Source organism: Anomalospiza imberbis, chromosome 2, assembly GCF_031753505.1.
Source record: "Anomalospiza imberbis isolate Cuckoo-Finch-1a 21T00152 chromosome 2, ASM3175350v1, whole genome shotgun sequence".
Classification (NCBI taxonomy): Eukaryota; Metazoa; Chordata; class Aves; order Passeriformes; family Viduidae; genus Anomalospiza; species Anomalospiza imberbis.
In genome coordinates, this window is record NC_089682.1 from 60771168 (window position 1) to 60789109 (window position 17942).

Genomic DNA, 17942 nt, shown 5'->3' on the forward strand with positions numbered 1-17942 from the left:
GGGATTGAAAGGGAAATGCTGGATGCTGAGACATCCTGGTTCTGCTGCTCACACAGCTGTGAGAGTCAGTGTGAGTCAGTTCAGCAGTGGGAAGACACAACCCGGACCACCTCCAGTCCCTCGCCAGCAGAGCACTGCTATGAGCACCGAGTCCTGGTCTCTGCTGCCATTTGTGAATGGCTGCTTTGTGCAGTAGGGGTTTAGGGGAAGGTCTGGCCTCACTGCTTGAATAGGGGTGGTCAATCACTGGGCCAACAATGCCTTCAGCATCTAGTGGAAGAGACTGCTGGACCCAAACTGGGTGACTGGATGGTGCAGCCTCGGCCCAGACACTCCTCTGCAGATGTGGTTTGTGGTGATACTTGGGCACATGTGTTGGCTGTACCCATTTTTTTCAGAAGAGGGAGGGAGGCAAGTGGGGACAGAGTGTCTTTCTGTGCTCCAGAGGGGATCATCATCCAGACTGTGCCATTGCAGAAAGGGAAATTGAGCACCAAGCTGTTAATCCTATCACTCTGCTGCAATAGTTTAAATATGTCTGTCTTGTGTTGGAAATGGGTGTATGCATTCTATTCCTATCTGTGGAGCAGTCATCTTCTGTTAATTGGGCAGTTTTCTTTATCTCTTCCACAACCAGTCCTCCCTCTTATACCTTCTGTTAATGGGCCACTGAGTGTCACTGCATGACTGATAAAATTACATCATCCCATTGTGAGAAGCTCTGCACAGAGGAGCCAAGCATTCCTACCTGGATATAATCAGAGATTTGGAACACCACAGCCAGCCTTTTCCAACTGGATTCCCAGAGGAGCAGCTGTCTTCTCCACTGGATTCCCAGAGGAAGAGCAGGCCCATCTACACCACCACTGGACCTTCAGAGGAAGACTACACCCTTCTGCAGGATCACTGCCTCAACAGAACCACACCTGTCACTCCAGGAGGACTGCAGCCTCCATTCAATCAGACTGCTGCCAACACCCAGACCCACAGGGTGTCAGGTCCTAATCTGACTCTGTCTGTAGTTTTTTTTTTTTTTTTTTTTTTTTTTTTTTGTACTATTACATTTGTATTTTCAGTTTTCCTAGTAAAGAACTGTTATTCCTGTTCCCATATCTTTGCCTGAGAGCCTTTCAATTTCAAAATGATAACAATTCAGAGGGAGGGGGTTTACATTTTCCATTTCAGGGAAGGCTCCTGCCTTCCTTAGCAGACACCTGTCTTTTCAAACCAAGACAATGGCATTCACCTTCTTTTTCCCCAATCTGGGTGCAGAACTGAAGCAGCCTGTATCGACAAGGGCAGTTGCTCTCTAAGAAAGAGTTTCGTTCATCCATCCATCTTCTTAGTATCCATGCAACAGCAAAATGGAGTAGCTCTTGCATATTTATACCCTTGTGCAGCCTGTGGCATTATGAGAGACAAATGACACGATCACAGGGATGTTTGCCCATTTAGAAACACTCCAGCAACCATAGCAGGATATATATGCACTGAATGTTATAATTTAATTTTTGTTAATCAGTAGTGGAGCTGCCCTTCAATACAAGAAGTGGTTCACACACCATATTGAAGCAGAAAGCACAAGGCTAGGCTTAAGACAGGATAGCCTTTGGCAGGGTGAGAGCAGCTGTGAACAGCTTAGTGACAGCATGGAGATAGCCAGGGATAATGTCAGGGCTTCTGAACCCTTCCTATTAAGAGACATTAAAATGACTTCTATGGATAGCTCCCAGACACAGGAAAGTGTGGACCTGCTAAAATATTTGCCACTATAGCCACTACTGTGTAAAAGAACACTCTGGCTCACTGGATTTTTCATGCTGCAGCAGGATGGGTATAACACTTTTCTGTGTGTCCAAGATACACACCCATATACATGCTCAAAAGAGATTATGGTGGATAGAGGCAAAGCAAACACCATGTGCAGAGGCAGAAATGGCATAATGTTTGGAAATTGCTTCTGGAATAATAGAATATTATTATTAATAATAATATTTAAGAAGGGAAAAAATGCTGCCCAACTGCAGCCAGAGAGAGGAGTGAGAAAATGTGAGAGGAACAGCCCTGAAGACACCCAGGTCAGTTCAGAAGGAGAGGCAGAATGTGCCCCAGCTCCAGAGCAGAGATTCCCCTGTTCACTCCAACCCCCATGAGCACATTTTTCAAAGCTTGAAGTAAGATTTAGGACATATTTTATTGGGGAATATTTGCATTCAATTTGTTGTGACTGGTTGGACAGTTGCTGGTTGCCTGACATAAAGTATGGATGGGTTTGGGCAGGAGTAGCTGGAGGTTTTGAGCAGGTGAGCATCCTTACTGGCATCAGGTCTTTTTCTGGGGTCAGGCTTTACAGTTTGTTCCTTTTCCAGCTCTTGTGGTTTAGTTAATTCAGGTTGTCGTTCTTAAAAGGCACTGAAGTTTGTTAGTGTCTGCAAGTATTTAAGTTTTCAGCTTAAGTCCACAGCTCCATGATGTTCTGAAATTCCCTCTTCTGTTTCTGCCTCCAGTGTTCTGCAAAATTTCTGGCCTTTGCCTCAACTTTGAAATACTGGTTTTCTCCATTAACCTTCTCTTCTATGGAGCAAAAAATTAGTGACATTGTTGCTGCTTGGATTGTTTCACAGACCTTACTCTTTATATCTTCTAGCTATCTGTGCCTGGTAAAATTGTTCTGCCAGAATGATTTTTCTCTTAAGCTAGAGCTGAGTCAAATGCTGTTGATTTATGGGTTCAGTAATTGCCCTAGCAGTTGGTACCAATTCATCCATCACTGCAGGTTCAGTTTTGAACCTCAGCATTAGGTTGGTGTCTCGGCACCTCCTGCATGAGAACTGCTCTTGTATTCAGTACCTGCTTTCTTGATTAAAACCACCCCCTCTGGTCCTTGCTCAGCTTTCTCTTCTTCCAGACTGAACACCTGCACCGTGTTAGGGAGAGCAACAGTCCCTCTGCAGTCCTCTGCAGTGGGAGCTGCTATTCTCCCACAGATTCTTCCCCTGGTGCTGTTGACACTGGGATGAGGTTTGACAGCGCTGCAGTAGGGTTGTGATCACTCCCAGCCATTTCCTGGGCTCTTGCAAGTCCCCCCACTCCTGTGCAGCAATATCCACACAGGGTCCCAGCAGCCACCTCAGAGCTCTGGCTTGTGCCAGGCTCTGACTGTGGTCTGGGTCAAACCTGCTACTGCATCTCCTCAGCAGCAGCTCTGTGCCAGCGGTGACCTGGGACATGAGGAGGACCAGGGGTCCAGAGCTTTACTGAGGAGAGGTCAAAGGGGAAAGAAGGACCTGGTGGCTGCACATGAGCCATTCTGGGATCTGACCACCTGCCTCCCTCCCTTGCCCAGGCATTAATATCCCCCCTGGAATCTTGGAGGGCAGCAAGCCACTGCCTGGACAGCTATTTCAAAGACTCAGTCATCCTCTGGCAAACCAAAGCTTCAGATCCGTGCCACTTAGCCTCTCTTGCCATTGTCCTCACAGGTGCTTGTTGCCAAGCTGGATCCTGATCTCAAGTGTCTGCTTTATTAGTTCTTGTAAGCCATCTCTCACGTCTTGCCTGGGCTTGCGCGGCGTGCGATGCAACAGGCTTGCTCCCCCACAGGTGTGGATGAGGACCTCTGCTTCAGCGGCACGTGTGTTTCTGCTTCAGTTCTTAAGTAATTCAGTCTCTTATTTAAAATCAATCTTTCCTTTTTCTACACCTGCAATTTTCTCTCCAAGCCTTCCCTTTATCATTTTTAGTAGTCAATGTAGCTTCAACTTTCCACAAAGCCCATTGCCCACAACCTCAATAAGTCCTGACTTTAGTGCTCTCCTGGCACTGTAAATGTTTCTCTGCTTCCTCTGGAGCACTTTTCACCCATGCAGTTCACCAGCTGCTGTGGCTAGGCTCATACTGCATGACTCAGATCCTAAACTTTGCTGTGACTGTCTTCTCCCTGGGAGCAGCCTTGTTTGTACCTGGTTTGTGCTGCTTAGCACAGGAGCTCCAGAGAGAAATGAGCCTCCCCTGGGGTCACTGTTTGCATGTGCAAGGAGGTGCTGCAAGCAGGACACACAGACCTGTGCAGAACAAAGCTTGAACACGAGCTGCCCAGCTGAACACAGGGAGCTACCAACCCCCACAGAGCACCCAGCCCCTTTGCTGCTGCACAGCCACCACCTCAGGGGAAGAGTTGGTCTCTGTAGCTCCACAGCACATCCTCCATGGTGCTGAGTTTCCTTATTTCACCTCCCTTTTTGCTTCTTGAGTGTTTTATACCTTCCTGTGGTAGGGCTTTTCTCACAAACCCTTGAGCTGGTAGTGATGCCATCTCAGCTGCCCTGTGTGCCTGTGGTGTCACCTCTGTGGCCTTCCTGGGTCTGTTCTGCAGATGTCCCAAGGCTTCCTGGTAACTCTAATAGCCACAGCAACCCAAGCCACAGCCACACAGACACAAGGGTTTTATCAGAGCTGGGCTCAGGGGCCTTGGGTGCAGACAGCTGGCCCCCAAGGGGTTAAGAAGATGACAACTGGGATTGCAGACAGAGGTTTACATCCCCAGCTGCTGCTGGAGATACTGCAGCAGCTGCAGTGGAGGGAGCTCTGGTGACCCCCTTCTTAGCTCATATAAACAAATGGGTGCTGCTGGTATCAGGTCTTCCGGACCACAACATCTCATTCCTGAGTCCAGCACCATCAGTTTTGGGACAAGGTGGTGTGGTCCACTATGCAAGTTGCAACACTGAGCAGAGACCTACACCAGTGAGCCCTAGGAATGACATTAAGATTTTTCCCTCCTCCACAGAACAGAAAGGTTTCCCCTGAGCAAAAGAACTGGCAGTAATTGCAGTGTATCAGCAGGATGTTTGAGCAGCAGTGATTGTTTGAGTGCAGTAAATAACAGGACTGAGCTGCAGTGGTGCAGAGAGAACTAGAAGTTGTACATTTTGTCTGTGTATGCAGGCTGGGACATCACTTTTGTAGCTGCAAATCAAGCCCATCTGTATGATTTACCTTCTCCTCCTCCTGTCTCCCTTCATTAAGGGAAATCAATCATCCCACTGCTCTGTGATTATTTATGGCTTTATGTTTTGCTGGGAATCTGTTACAAAGCAAAAAGTGGAAGTTTTGATGTATTAGTAAAACCAAATTGTCTGCCTAGGGTGAGATTGGAAGAATTTAGTTTCCTCTTGGGTGAATTCTGATGGATTATAAAAAGTTCCATCCTCCCCTCTTCTTTTCTCCTCCTCCTCAACTCACACCTGCAAAGAAAGGCCTTGAAATAGGTGATGGATAGGCTCAGGCATTTCCCAATCTGTCAGCCTGTTCTGGCACACCTTGACCTACACCCTGCAATTACCTTTAAAGTGACACTTTAGTGCTCTGTGGCAGCTCTGCATGAAGCCATGGATGAATGGATGGATGGATGGATGAATGAAACAAGCTTAAGAACTCAGCCCCATTCCAGCCTGCCCGGATGACCTCCAACAGCTGAGTATGGCTGGCATCAGCCTGGCCAGCTGAGTGTTCAGTGACTCCAAGGATGGAGGTGTCATCATCTAGCTGTCTGAGCAGCAGTATATGGTGTGGCCAGTCTTTATCTTCCCCAGGTTCATCCAAAAGAAAAAAAAGTTCATCCAAGGAAAATCTGACCAACGCAGGAGATGTTGTGCTGGGGGGAAATGGAAAAGGAGTTTCCCATTGAAGTGAAGGCCCAAAGTCACAGCCTGTGGAGAACTGCAGTCCAAACATGCTGGATTACCCCGCACCCCGTGTGTTTTCTGTTCTAAATATTGACATAGAGTTTTATTTTTGTGTTGGAGGAACAGGCTGAGGGGCAGGTATGGCTCTGCTATGGCACTGTTGTCTCTTTCAGAAATGGAGCCATCATCTCTTCCTATCACATCCCTTAAACTGTGCTGGCTAACCTAGGCAACACCCAAGATTTTCCTTCATGTACCTCATAATTTTCCTGGGCCCTGGTTTACAGACCCTCATAACTATTCCATAGGGGCACCTGGGAAGGAGAGGAAGGGAATTTGCCTGCCACCTCAAGCAGGGACCTGCCTCCATTCCTCCCTGTCTCTTAGGTCCCCTCCTACCTGCTGGTGAGAGGATAAGGAATCCTCCGTGTCCTGAGGTGCCGTTGGCTAGTACTCTGCCTCAGATTGCCTGGGATGCTCCACATGGGACACAGTGTCCATATCCATTAGCACCGTGTGTGGTCAGACCAAACTACAGCTCTGTGAATGCGGAAAATTCTACTTCGCCTCCTGCTAAAAAGACAGATACAATGTTTGTCCAAGCCTTGCCTCCTCAGCCACAACTCATGCCCCAGCCACTGCAGCACAAGGTTTTACTTTATTTCCTCTTATGCGACTCAGAAAGAAATAAAAGAAATTTTCTCAATACCTGAGGGAGAAGAGCAGGTGAATTAAATATGAGGCATTTGTAAATTCAGCAGAGCATAACGGCAGCCAGACCCTGTCTGTCCAGGCAGAGCACCCTACCCATGTGAAGCATGTTCAGAGCAGGAGGAAAAGCACTGGGATGAAAGCTGAGCATAGTGATGAGACTGCTGTCTCAGATGACCTGGGAGAGGCATACAGTGAGCCAAGGACATGTGCAAGCAGGGTCAAGAGGTCTGCAGTCCCTGGGCAAGCAGTGGCTGTCCAACACTTTCCCCTCACACAGTAACACAGGTGTTGAGCTGTTGAACAGCAAGGATCTTCATCCTTGCAGCCTTAATTAGCCTCACTGAGCAGGCAAGCTGCCACAGCCCTTAGCTCAGCTCATGCTTCTCTCCAGAGTTCTGGCAGGTCCATCAGGGTGGTTTGGTCTTCATGCTGTGCTCCTTAGGCTTGTCCCCAACCCGGAGTTCTCCACTGCACTTCTGAGCTTCGTACCCACATGCGGAGGGGCCAATGCCCAGCCCCGGGCACATGGGTGGCCAGTGCCCAGGCCCACATGCAGACCTGGCTGCTGAGATCCATTCTGGGTCCCAGGGTTCATAGGTACCCTCTGGCAGAACAGCCACCACTTCTAATACCTTCTGCCAGAATGGGATCTGCTGTACCTGCCAGCCAAACTCAGAGAAAAGGCATCTCTAGGCTCCTTAGGAAAAGCAGAGGAGCTGCCAGTTTGTCACTGAAAACACCTTGAAAGAAACAGGGCTGAAAAGCTGCCAGTATCAACTTTATACAACTGCACGGCTGAGAAAGGAAGAATACTGAGCTTGAAGCAAAACCACAGCATTATCATGTTCTCTTTGAACATATGTCTGTGTTACTCTATTGAAGCACTTGCTTGATTTATCGTTTAGGGTTTAAATTTTTCTAAACCTTGTATTTAAGCTTCATTCTTTTTGTTCTTTATTTTTTTTTAAGCCAGCTCGTCAAAAGAAGACACTGGAAAAGTAAAGTTCCCCTGTGGAGTTTTCAGTGTTTGAACCTCTAAATCCTGCTAAGAACCATGGATACTGGCATTACAATGCATCATATTAAACAAGCTGTTTGCATCAAGGGATTCTGAAAACAGAGTAACAGATGTTACTAGATATGTTTTGCCTGTTTCTTTATCAAAATACAGGTGAAAAGCCTGGGTCTGTAACATAAATTACATTATCCAGGAGACCATTGTCTCTGTTTACATTAAACTGACATTGCCTTATCTGATTAATGTCATTTCACCACAATACCAAATTTTAAGACTAGAAAAATATTCTAAGTTATCATGCTAAAGTCCCTATCACTATTCCAAGCAGCACATGTAGTAGCCAATGAGCACTTCAGTTGAATTATCTGTCATTTTTATGTAATTTGTATTTACTCAAATCATTCTTGCCTAAACAATCCTTTTGTCCATGTCCATGTTGCTAGAGTCAAGTAGGAAGCATTCTTCCTACAGGGTTTTCAAGTAGCAAAGTTATTTAGTCCTGGTGATATATTAAAGCAAGTACTTCCAAAAAGTCCCTTCAGAGAAAAGAGATTAAGTAGTTTGTTATCTTTTTTCCTGATCTTGTTAGAAACTGCCACTTTATTTTACCACCAAAAGCAATACTGTGGGGAATGATTTGTGTGGCAACACGTTGTGGTTTAACCTCAGGCAGCAACCAAGTCCCACAAAACCACTCACTCACTCCCCCCATGTTGGCATTGGATAGAGAATTGGAAGAGTAAAACTGAGAAAGCTTGTGGCTTGAGATAAAGACATATCAATAGTAAATCAGAAACCACACAAGCAAAGCAAAGCAAGGCCTTCATTCACCACTCCCCACAGTCAGGCAGGTGTTCAGCATCTCCAGGGCCCCATCACATGCAACGGTGACTTGAAGAGACAAATGCCGTCACTGTGAATGTCCCCCCCTTCCCTCTTCTTCACCTAGATTTTACATGTTGAGTATGACGCCGTATGGTATGGGATATCCACCAGGTCAGCTGGGGCCAGCTGTCCCAGCTGTGTCTCACCAGCCTCCCCGTGCACCCCCAGCATCCTCATTGGTGGGGTGGGGTGAGAGACAGAAAACACCTTGACTTTATTATAAGTTTTGCTCAACAGTAACTAAAACATCCCTGTGTTATCAACATTCTTTGCAGGACAAATGCAAAACATAGCCTCACGGCAGCTATGAAAAATTAGCTCTATCCCAGCCAGAATCAGCACATTCTCCACCTATACCATTTATGTCCTGCTCATGTCCCACACTATCCAATACATCCTTAGTAACAACCTGCCTGCCTTCTCATCCTTTGATACACAGATGTCACTCCTCTGGTCTACTGGTCTATGGACCATCCCAGCAAAATGCATGTGAAATATCCACAAATGTCCACTGTGTTAATTTAGTCTATGAGTTTGGGCTCCATCTATTTAGGTGGTCACTCAAGACAGGAGGGTGGTGTGTTGCATGGAGTTAATTGGGCACCAAAGTCAGCTCAGGACGGGTCACCGCTGCATTTGCACTGCTCCTTGCAAGGCTTTCCTGCACTGGTCTAGAGGTTTCCTGCTGATGATAAGCAGCACAGCACTACAGTTAGCAGTGAAAGTAAAAAGCAGCCACCAAGGAGCACTAGGCTCTCATTTACAGCCTGGCAAGCAAGCCCCATGGCAAGCGCTGGAGCCTGTCAATTAATAGCTGAACAGCAAGAACAGTGATAAATTCAGTCTAGCACATTCCAAACAAACCTGTCATTATCTTGAATCCTTTGAGCCCCATGAGAGCCAAAAAGGACTGTTATGGTTTGAACCTAGCTGGCAGCAAAGCATCACACAGCCACTCACTCGCTCCCTCCATGTCAGGATGGGGGAGAGAACTGGAAGAATAAAAGTGAAGAAAACTCCTGGGTTCATATAAGGGCAGTTTAGTAGGTAAAGCAAAAATTAATTCCATCCCAGACAAAACTAGCACACAACAAATACAAATTAGCTGACTGAAATAACAATTTCTTAAAATGGGGTCGTTGTAGGTATCAGCCCTTAAAAGGTTTTCAGCTCAGCAGAAATACAACTAGAAGAAACTAGCTGCTTCTAAGGCCCATATCATTTAAAATAAGTGAATGAATTGTGAATAGGATGACATGCAGCAGCTATAGTTTTACCAAGAAAAGATTAAAGTGATTTTACTTGTTAGAAAAATGTTCAGCTTGACTTCATGACATTTCTGTAGAGTTACAATGCTTGGGCTTACTCAGGACAATTGCTTTGGGTAGCAACCAAGTGTAAGCTTTAAACTGTAAAGTAATGCTGCTATAATGTCGAGAAGTGCTCAGGATGGTATGATGTATGTGAGAGACATACATGTGAAGTTAACCTGTAAAATTCAGATGCTGTAGTGCCAAAAAAAATCTAGAACAGGGAAGGCTTGGGAATAAAAAAAAAAAAAGGAAAAAAAAAGACTGTCTGTCTGAAGGTGAAAGTTTATGTGTAGAAAGTATATGTATCTATGTTTTGATATGTTTCTAAATCTTCCCCTTAACTTACCACTGCAGTTACATCTTACTTTTTTGCTATGCCATCTTAGAATGCCATGACAGGTCATGAGCTAAAGTTGGTCTCATGGATATATTTTATGCCTTGATGGAGAGCAACTGCTTTGACTTAGAAATGCAGGGATATTTACTCATGTCTGTGTTCATGTTCTGTTGTGGGAACATAAGGCATCTTAAAGGGAAATACCCTCTGCTTTCTTGAATAATCCACCTCTTGCTCCATGCGCCACAGACATCTTAAATATTCCCTGTCCTCACCAGTCAGGAGATGGGCTCAAAACCCACAGTTCTCAGGCCTCTGTTACACCCACCAGCCTTTGAGAGGGCTGAGGAGTCACTACAGCCAGCTGTTCAGCTTCTTTCCCTTTCCCTTCACTGTTGGTTATTTCAGTCAAAGTTTCATACCTAAGTATCACTGAGGATCTGTTCCCAAATACCCAGATGTGTCTTGAAAACGAACCTTAGAATGTGATGTACAAAACATTGAAACATACAGCCGGATAACACTTCATTTTCCTAATAAAAAATAATTAAAATCCTACTCAATTCAATGTAAGTATAGACTTCAAAATCATTGTGTTTTAAATCATGATATTGCACTTCTGGAAAATCAGATGTTCTTTTTTATTTCTCCCCAAGCTGGTAGATTTCATTCCTCTCCTTCCCTTCTTTTATTTTCTAATTTACTTTATGTCTTTTTATTTCAGAGACCCTTAGTCCTGTTGCATTTTCTGGGCAGTGAGTGTTCTGGTGAAGTAATGCTGCCCGATGTCTGGACGAAAGCTTAAGCCAAACCAAAGCTTTGTGTTTGATATTCATGAGGATCCTGATCTAGGTACTATTTTAATCCCAGTGCTGCTTTCATTTTGTCATTGAGAGAGAAAGAATCATTAGGAATCATTAGAACTCTCAGGAATCTGGAAAAAACCCACTGTAAAGCATTTTGCAAGGCACAATATTTGTTTTAAATAAAAGGAAATCCTGGCATGGCAATACTGTGATTAAAATGCCATGAAGAGGCTTTAATCAACATCAAAGACATCATGACTATCTCTTGCTTTAATGACCATTGATTAATTATCATATGGTGCTTATGCTGAATGTTTTTTTGACAAATTAGAAATTCTGCCTCAGGCCACCAGACACTGCACTCCCAAGTGCTGCACAAAATGGATGTGTGCTAAACAACTACAGGATTTGGTTCAAAATGCTGAAAGCAAGCCAAAGCAACTGCAGATGCTTCCTCTGTCTAGAGGCATATCTGCAGAAGGAAAGCAGAGGTTGCCCCACAGCACAGCTGTAGAGGGAGGTTGTGCAAGAATTATGTGGTAGGCACAGAAGACACATTTTAATTCTAGAGTCTCTTGCCTCCTTTGGTTAAGGTTAGAAGATGAAGTTAACTTATCTGCATCTCATTTGTAGCACCTTGCTTTTGGGAGACTGACAGTGCATGCAGGTAATGAAGTAGTTCATGTATTAAAGCACCTCTCAAGCAGTAGAAGAGAAGAGCTCAAACAGAGAGATTTAGGTGCCGTTTCTGAAAGATCTTGTGGAGTCTGTGATGCAAACCTTTCAGAGCTTGTTCAGAAGTTTATTTAATTGTCAGTATTTTCTCTCCTGATTCCTCACTGATACTATGCTTTACAACACTACCTAAAGTTTTGCAAAGTTTTCCAAATGAAATCAGAAAAATGCATATGCCAAATCGAGATATTAATCTGATAAATTGTGAATGCAACTTATTTACACATCCAGAGACCTAAGAGCTATGCTTGTTCTTTAGCCATATAGATTTGTCCTCACTACCATAAAACTTAGAGAAGTCTCAAATTCTAATTCTGCAAACCATTTTTTAGCCATGTGAATATCAGTGCAAGTTCATCTGTTTTCTTACCATGCAGTTATAATGGGCAATAAACTTTCAACCTTTAATTTTCAATGGACAGAGTTCAAGCTGTAGTTCTGCTCTTCTAAGTATTTTAGCAACAGTTATTGACTCACTGTGGCATGCTCCCCTGGCTGCATCTCCTCAGTAATCTTTCTCTCTTAAGAAAGAGAAATAAGTACTTAAGAAATAATCTTAAGTACTGCATGTATCTAAAGACTCTGTTAATTTATTTTGGCCTATTAAGAATGGATCAGGAGGAAAGTGAAACTCTTTCCCCCCTCTGTTATAATCTGAATTATTCTATCTCCTTAATTACCACTGACCAGTGATCCTTTTCCTTCCCTTAGGGCGTTTTTGGTTTCTCCATGTAGATATTTTTCTGATGGCAAAATGTAATACCTTTTCAAAGAGCAGATCATTTAGAGAGCACACAGACTATGTTTAAGTTATTATACTTGGGTACATATTTATTTTGTCACTGGGATTTACAGCATAGCTATATATTTCTCCATGTTTGGTCTTAAGTGATTGCACAAATCTAAGTGACTGCATGCTACTTTGCCTTGAAGAACAGAATAAGTGGTTGTTCCTGAGTAACCCAGCTCAGGTCTTTCCAGATGGTGTTAATCAGAGCTACACAACTGGTCCATAGGTCGCTTGGGACATGCTTAGCACCCCATGGTTTCATACTGAGAAATTGCAACAATTTGTAAGCCTAAAAGCTCTGCGAGTTTTTCTGCAGCGAGGCATTAGCCGGCACAGACATGCATAGTGCTGTCTCCCTCCTGCAAGTTGCCAAAAGCAAGTGAACCCCTGCTCGAAAGGGCAACAAGCAACTTATCAGTTACTCAATATGGACCAAGACTTTCCCCATATGAAAACTTCAGAAGTTTCATACAAGCAACTTATTCAAATATCATTAGTGTTTCAGTGAGTGCAGCTGAAAACACTTCAGTCTGCTGGGTATTCACAGGGCAACGGGGTAAGAAACCCTTTGTCCCAAGGAAAAATTACAGTCCAGCACCCCCCTCTTCTCTATGTGAGTAACCCAATCACCTCAATTAATTTAATGTGTCTCTGTGAAGGTTATTTGTCACTTAGAGCAATTTATCCTCAGGTGCTTACTGTCTACTCCAGTAATTTGCTGTTAATTACTTGTTTACTTATATAATGTTGCTAATAAAGGGACTGTGGGGGGATCTCATTTAGTTTCCTAAATAAAAGCCATCTGCTTGGCCATATTTACCCTTACTAACTCCTGTTTTCATAGCTATAGAGTTGTCAAGGACTTCGGCTGTTGCTGCCATAACCTTTTTTTATTAAAATCCATACGTTTAACATGGTAACAAAGATGTACTAAGCACTCCTGGTGCCTTCGTTTTAGCTCAAAGAATCATAGAATAGTTTGGGTTGGTAGGGACCTAAAATATCATTTATTTCCAATACTCCTGCCATGGGCAGGGATGCTTTCCACTAGACCTGATTGCTCAGTCACATCCAACCTGGCCTTGAACACTTACTTTCAGAGATGGGGCTTCCACACCTTCTCCAGGCAACCTGTGCTAGTGCCTCACCACTTACACAGTAAATAATTTCCTCATAATCCAAACCTACACTATTCAGATTAGAGTCATTACCCTTTGTCCTAACATGTCTTTCCAAAAAGTACCTCTTTATCTCTCCTATAAGCCCCATTTGAGTACTGGAAGGCTGCTTGAAGGTAGGAGTCTTTTCTTCTCCAGGCAAACAGCCTCAACTCTCTCAGCCTTTTCTCATTGGAGTGAGTTCCGTTTCTCTGATCATTTTTGTGTCCATCCTCTGGATTTGCTCCAACAGGTCCATGTTTTTCTTATGCTGGTGATCCCAGAGATGGACACAATACTCCAGGTGGGATCTCCAGAGAGCAGAGCAGAGGGAGAGTATCAGCTTCCTCACCCTGCTGGCCATGTATCTGGAAGCAGACCAGGAAACATTTAACTTTCTGGGCTGTGAGTGCATATTGCTGGTTCATGTTGAGCCTCACATCAACCAATGTCCCCAAGTCCTTCTCCTCAGGGAGAAGCTATTACTTTACATCCATACTTGTATCCATCAGGTTAGATCAGTGTTTTCCTCCAGAACTCCTATGTATCAAAAGAGAATAGAGACCTCTGCAGCTGTAAGAAACCAAGAAAAAAGACCAATGCTTTCAATATTCTCCTTTTCTACAATATTTACTTAGTTTATAGTATTTATGCTTAAATATCGGTTTATTGCATCTTTATAATTTTGTGTTTATTCCCTGAAAGACCATGCCCTTCTCTTCTCAGGGAACCACTGCTGTTTGGCTGTTGCTTTTTGATGGGATTAATCCAGGCAGTTGGTGACCTTTCCTATACCCCCTATTGATTCTCTGAAATGGCTCGGCCTGACAAGGGGAAAATATCTACAGTGTTTTAGGGTGCCCAGTACTTGTTTGTTTACCTGGTTATACAATGACTTATAGACTGTTGGCTGATTGATTTATTGCTGCTTTGTACTGTTGCTGGCATCCTTCTGGGAACCAGGACTGGAAAAGGCCTTTCTGCAACTGGGAGTTTATGCCAGTGTCCACGCATTAACAAAGTACATGTAAGGCATTTCAGTCAAAACCACTCCTTGTAACCCATGACTGTTCATTAGCCTGGGGTTTTGGATGGCAAATCTAGGCTTATACATGCTGTCAGACTGCCTGCTGGCAGTGCAGTGAGTTACTGCTGAGACAGGCTTGTGTCAAAATCAGTATAAATGAAATAAGGAACAAGAATTGTAAAACACAGTAAAAGAACTGCTCTAACTTTTGTCACCACTATGGAACAGCCTCTAAAAGAGTAAAATAGATATGGGACAAAACCATGTCTTCCTTCAGCAATAGCAACTCTGTTATTGTTCTGTGAAGGCCTGGGGAATTGTTGGCTAACTAGCAGAGTGGGGATCTATGGCTGAAGTATGACTGTAAAGTGTGAATGAAGGGGGGAGACTTATGTTGCCCTGGCAGAACAAGAAGAAACCACTTCGGTGGTCCAGAAGCCCCAACATGTTTTTTACCTCTGTATGTAACTTGAGACAGCTGATCCATGTGTTGTGGGGGATGGGGGTGTTAGGTTAGATATAAGGGAAGGGTTTTGCACCCAGAGGATGGTTGGGCAGACTCTCCAGGGAAATGCACACAGCACTAAGCTTGCTAGAGTTCGAGAAGCATTTGGACAACACTCTCAGGAACAGGGTGTGGGTGCCTTCCAGCTCAGGATATTCTGTGACTGTGTGTGAGGAGCAGGAATCCTTTGACAAAGGAGAGTAAAGGTGGGGTCTGGCTGGTCACTGGGGAATAGGCCAGTTAAATGCTGTTGTACATCACGGTCTGCCACATTCCCTGGCCCTTGAAGGCAAACCATAGCCACTGAAAGAGCTGAGATCCATATGAAAAAAATGAAAAGAAAGGTGGGGAAAAGTTAGATTTTGGATCTGGGAAGTGGGCAGTACCAATCTTAGAGATGCTTATGCTCCTCTCTAAGGTTAGATAATTTTTTCATACTTTAAAGCAACAAGCTATCAACTGATCACTAAAGAAAGAGTAAACTTTCTTCTAGTGACTCAGTCAGCACAATACTCTGAAATGTACATGCTCTGACCCACATTTCTTATTTGTCTGCAAAGCTCTGGATGGTGTGATGGAGGTACCACACTACTCCTCTTGGCTGAAACTATTTATGAGGGTAGTTAATCCCAGTGGGGTTACAGTGTGTCTTGGGTGACTGATCCCCAAAATCATTGTTAAAGGGATAGATAATACCACCCCTTAAAATTTGGGAAATTTGAAACACACTAGTGAAAAGTTTCCTCTGCCTTTTAGTACTAATCAGGAAAAGAGAAGAACCTGAGCAGAAGAGCTATATAATACTGGAACGGCCTAGTTCCTTTGGAGGAAGCTGAAGTCACGCTCTCTGTGAAAGAAGATGGTTTAAGATTTTGGTCTTCAGTGCATGGTCACAACAGGTGGCAGTGAGGTCCTGGCTGCGGGACATGTGCCAGAGGCACCGGTCTGTTGTGACTTCCCAAGTGCGTGCCTTTGCAGTGCCACTTCCAGTCTTTCAACACTGGGTGGCACCAGGAATATAAAGAATCAGGGCCGCGTCTCCAGACTTGCAAAGGGAGTTGCCATCCTGGGAGAGTGAGGTCCTATCCGTTTATTTGTTTATAGTCTTTACGCAGTGGATGAAAGAAAAACATTATTCTAGAAGGAAACCTCAGGTAACGGTAGGATTAGGACCAGGTGAGGATATAAGACCGGGAAAACTCTCTGTAAAGTTTGATTACTTCTATTGTGAAACTATTTCAGCTAAAAAAAAATCTCACCTGTGATTAAATATTTTTTTAAATATTGTTGTCACAAGTAAACCCTCTCCTCAAGCACAGGAAAAAAAAAAAAAAAAAAGAGACAGAAAAGAATTGCACTAGTAGAGCCAGTCCCATGTTCTGTGCCGGTGTTGTCCATGTCTCAGATATTGCTGGAGTCAGGAATGGCCCTTGTGGTTCCCTCACCTTTTTGGCCACGTTGCCCTGTGCACCAGCCAGCAAGGCAGGACACCAGGGAGAGGCAGAGCCTCTCCATCAGCAACTTGTTTTTTCTCACACCTTGTCTAACATGGAATGCTAATGGCATTCCTTTAGCAGATAATGTCAAGTTCTTTAGAGAAATACTTTTTTTTTTTTTTTTTTTTTTGGGTAGGGTTGCTTAGAGGCAGAAGTTTCTAGATGTGAACTGGGGGGGAGCCATGTGCTTATTATTGGTTGCTAATTGCTGACTCTGATAAATTCCAGAAGTGTAGTAACACAGAGCAGAAAGTCATGGAGGAGTCTTTTGCATGCCTTCCGTTTGTGCATTTGTGACCAATGCCACTGAATGCAGTTATCCAATAAGATGCCAAAGTGTCAGCATTTCATTAAAATATGCTGCAGAGAGTAGTTCAATAAACTACTTAGCATGCCAAATGCACAGTGTGTGCCAACACATTTATCGTATAATGTTCTTAGGAGCTGCAAGCCTCTGTTCATTGGGAGTAATCAATCCTATTTTCATATGCAGTGGACCTTGAACCTTGCACTTACACTGCAACAATTTAATTTTTCCAAGGGACGACCAGGGTAAGTAGATGCAGTACCTCTACCAGGAACATTGGCAATAAACTTTATTGATATTCTGAGCTAAAAGAGCCCCGCAGATCTTTGCACACGGTGGGGAGGATCTAAAAATACATAATAAAAGCTTGATTAGTACAGCATGCAACACAGCAAAGAGCATGTGCTGCTGAACAGAAATAAAGTCTTGACAATGTAAAAGCAACAAAGCCAAATAAAGTAATTCAGCAACCAGAGTATTAAGCTCAGCCTTACTGCAGTATGAGAAAAAGGACAGTTATGTTTGCCATGGAGCTGAAAGAATCTACCTCTGTGATGGGTATTAAAAGTCCAAGTACTGCTTCAGTCCCCTGATATGTCTTTGGGTTGCCTCATTAGACATTGTCAGTTTCTGGGACATGCAAATTCTGTTTGTAAAAAAGCACTGGTTTTCATACACTCAGTGACCTTTCTCATCTTTTGTATCCCTTCTTTCCCTTCTGTCTGACTACCCCAAAGTGCTTACAGAGACAGTTTTCCCAGGGAATTACTTGGTGTGCAGTTCTGCCACAGCCGAGTAGGGTCTCTCTTCTGATACTGAGAGGTAGGCAGCACTTTGTTAAGGCTGGATTTGTGTACGTGTTCAGGAACCCTCCACAGCCTCTCTTGGTGGCAAACCCATCTCCTGAATCCTGGGGTTTTATCTTTCCTCAGTATAAAGTGCTACCAAATAGCTAAATAGTAAAGCCCCAAGGTCAGCAAAGAGGCATCAGCATGTTCCTGAGGCCTGTGTCCCTAAACCTTCCCATACCTGGAAATGGGCTCCAGTGCCCTATTGTCCATATCTATTTCTAGGGCAGACAGAAAATATCTGTGATATCACATATCTCTTTAAATCCTAAAATGCTACTCTGGTTCTATAGCAACACTAATATGTATCATCTAGG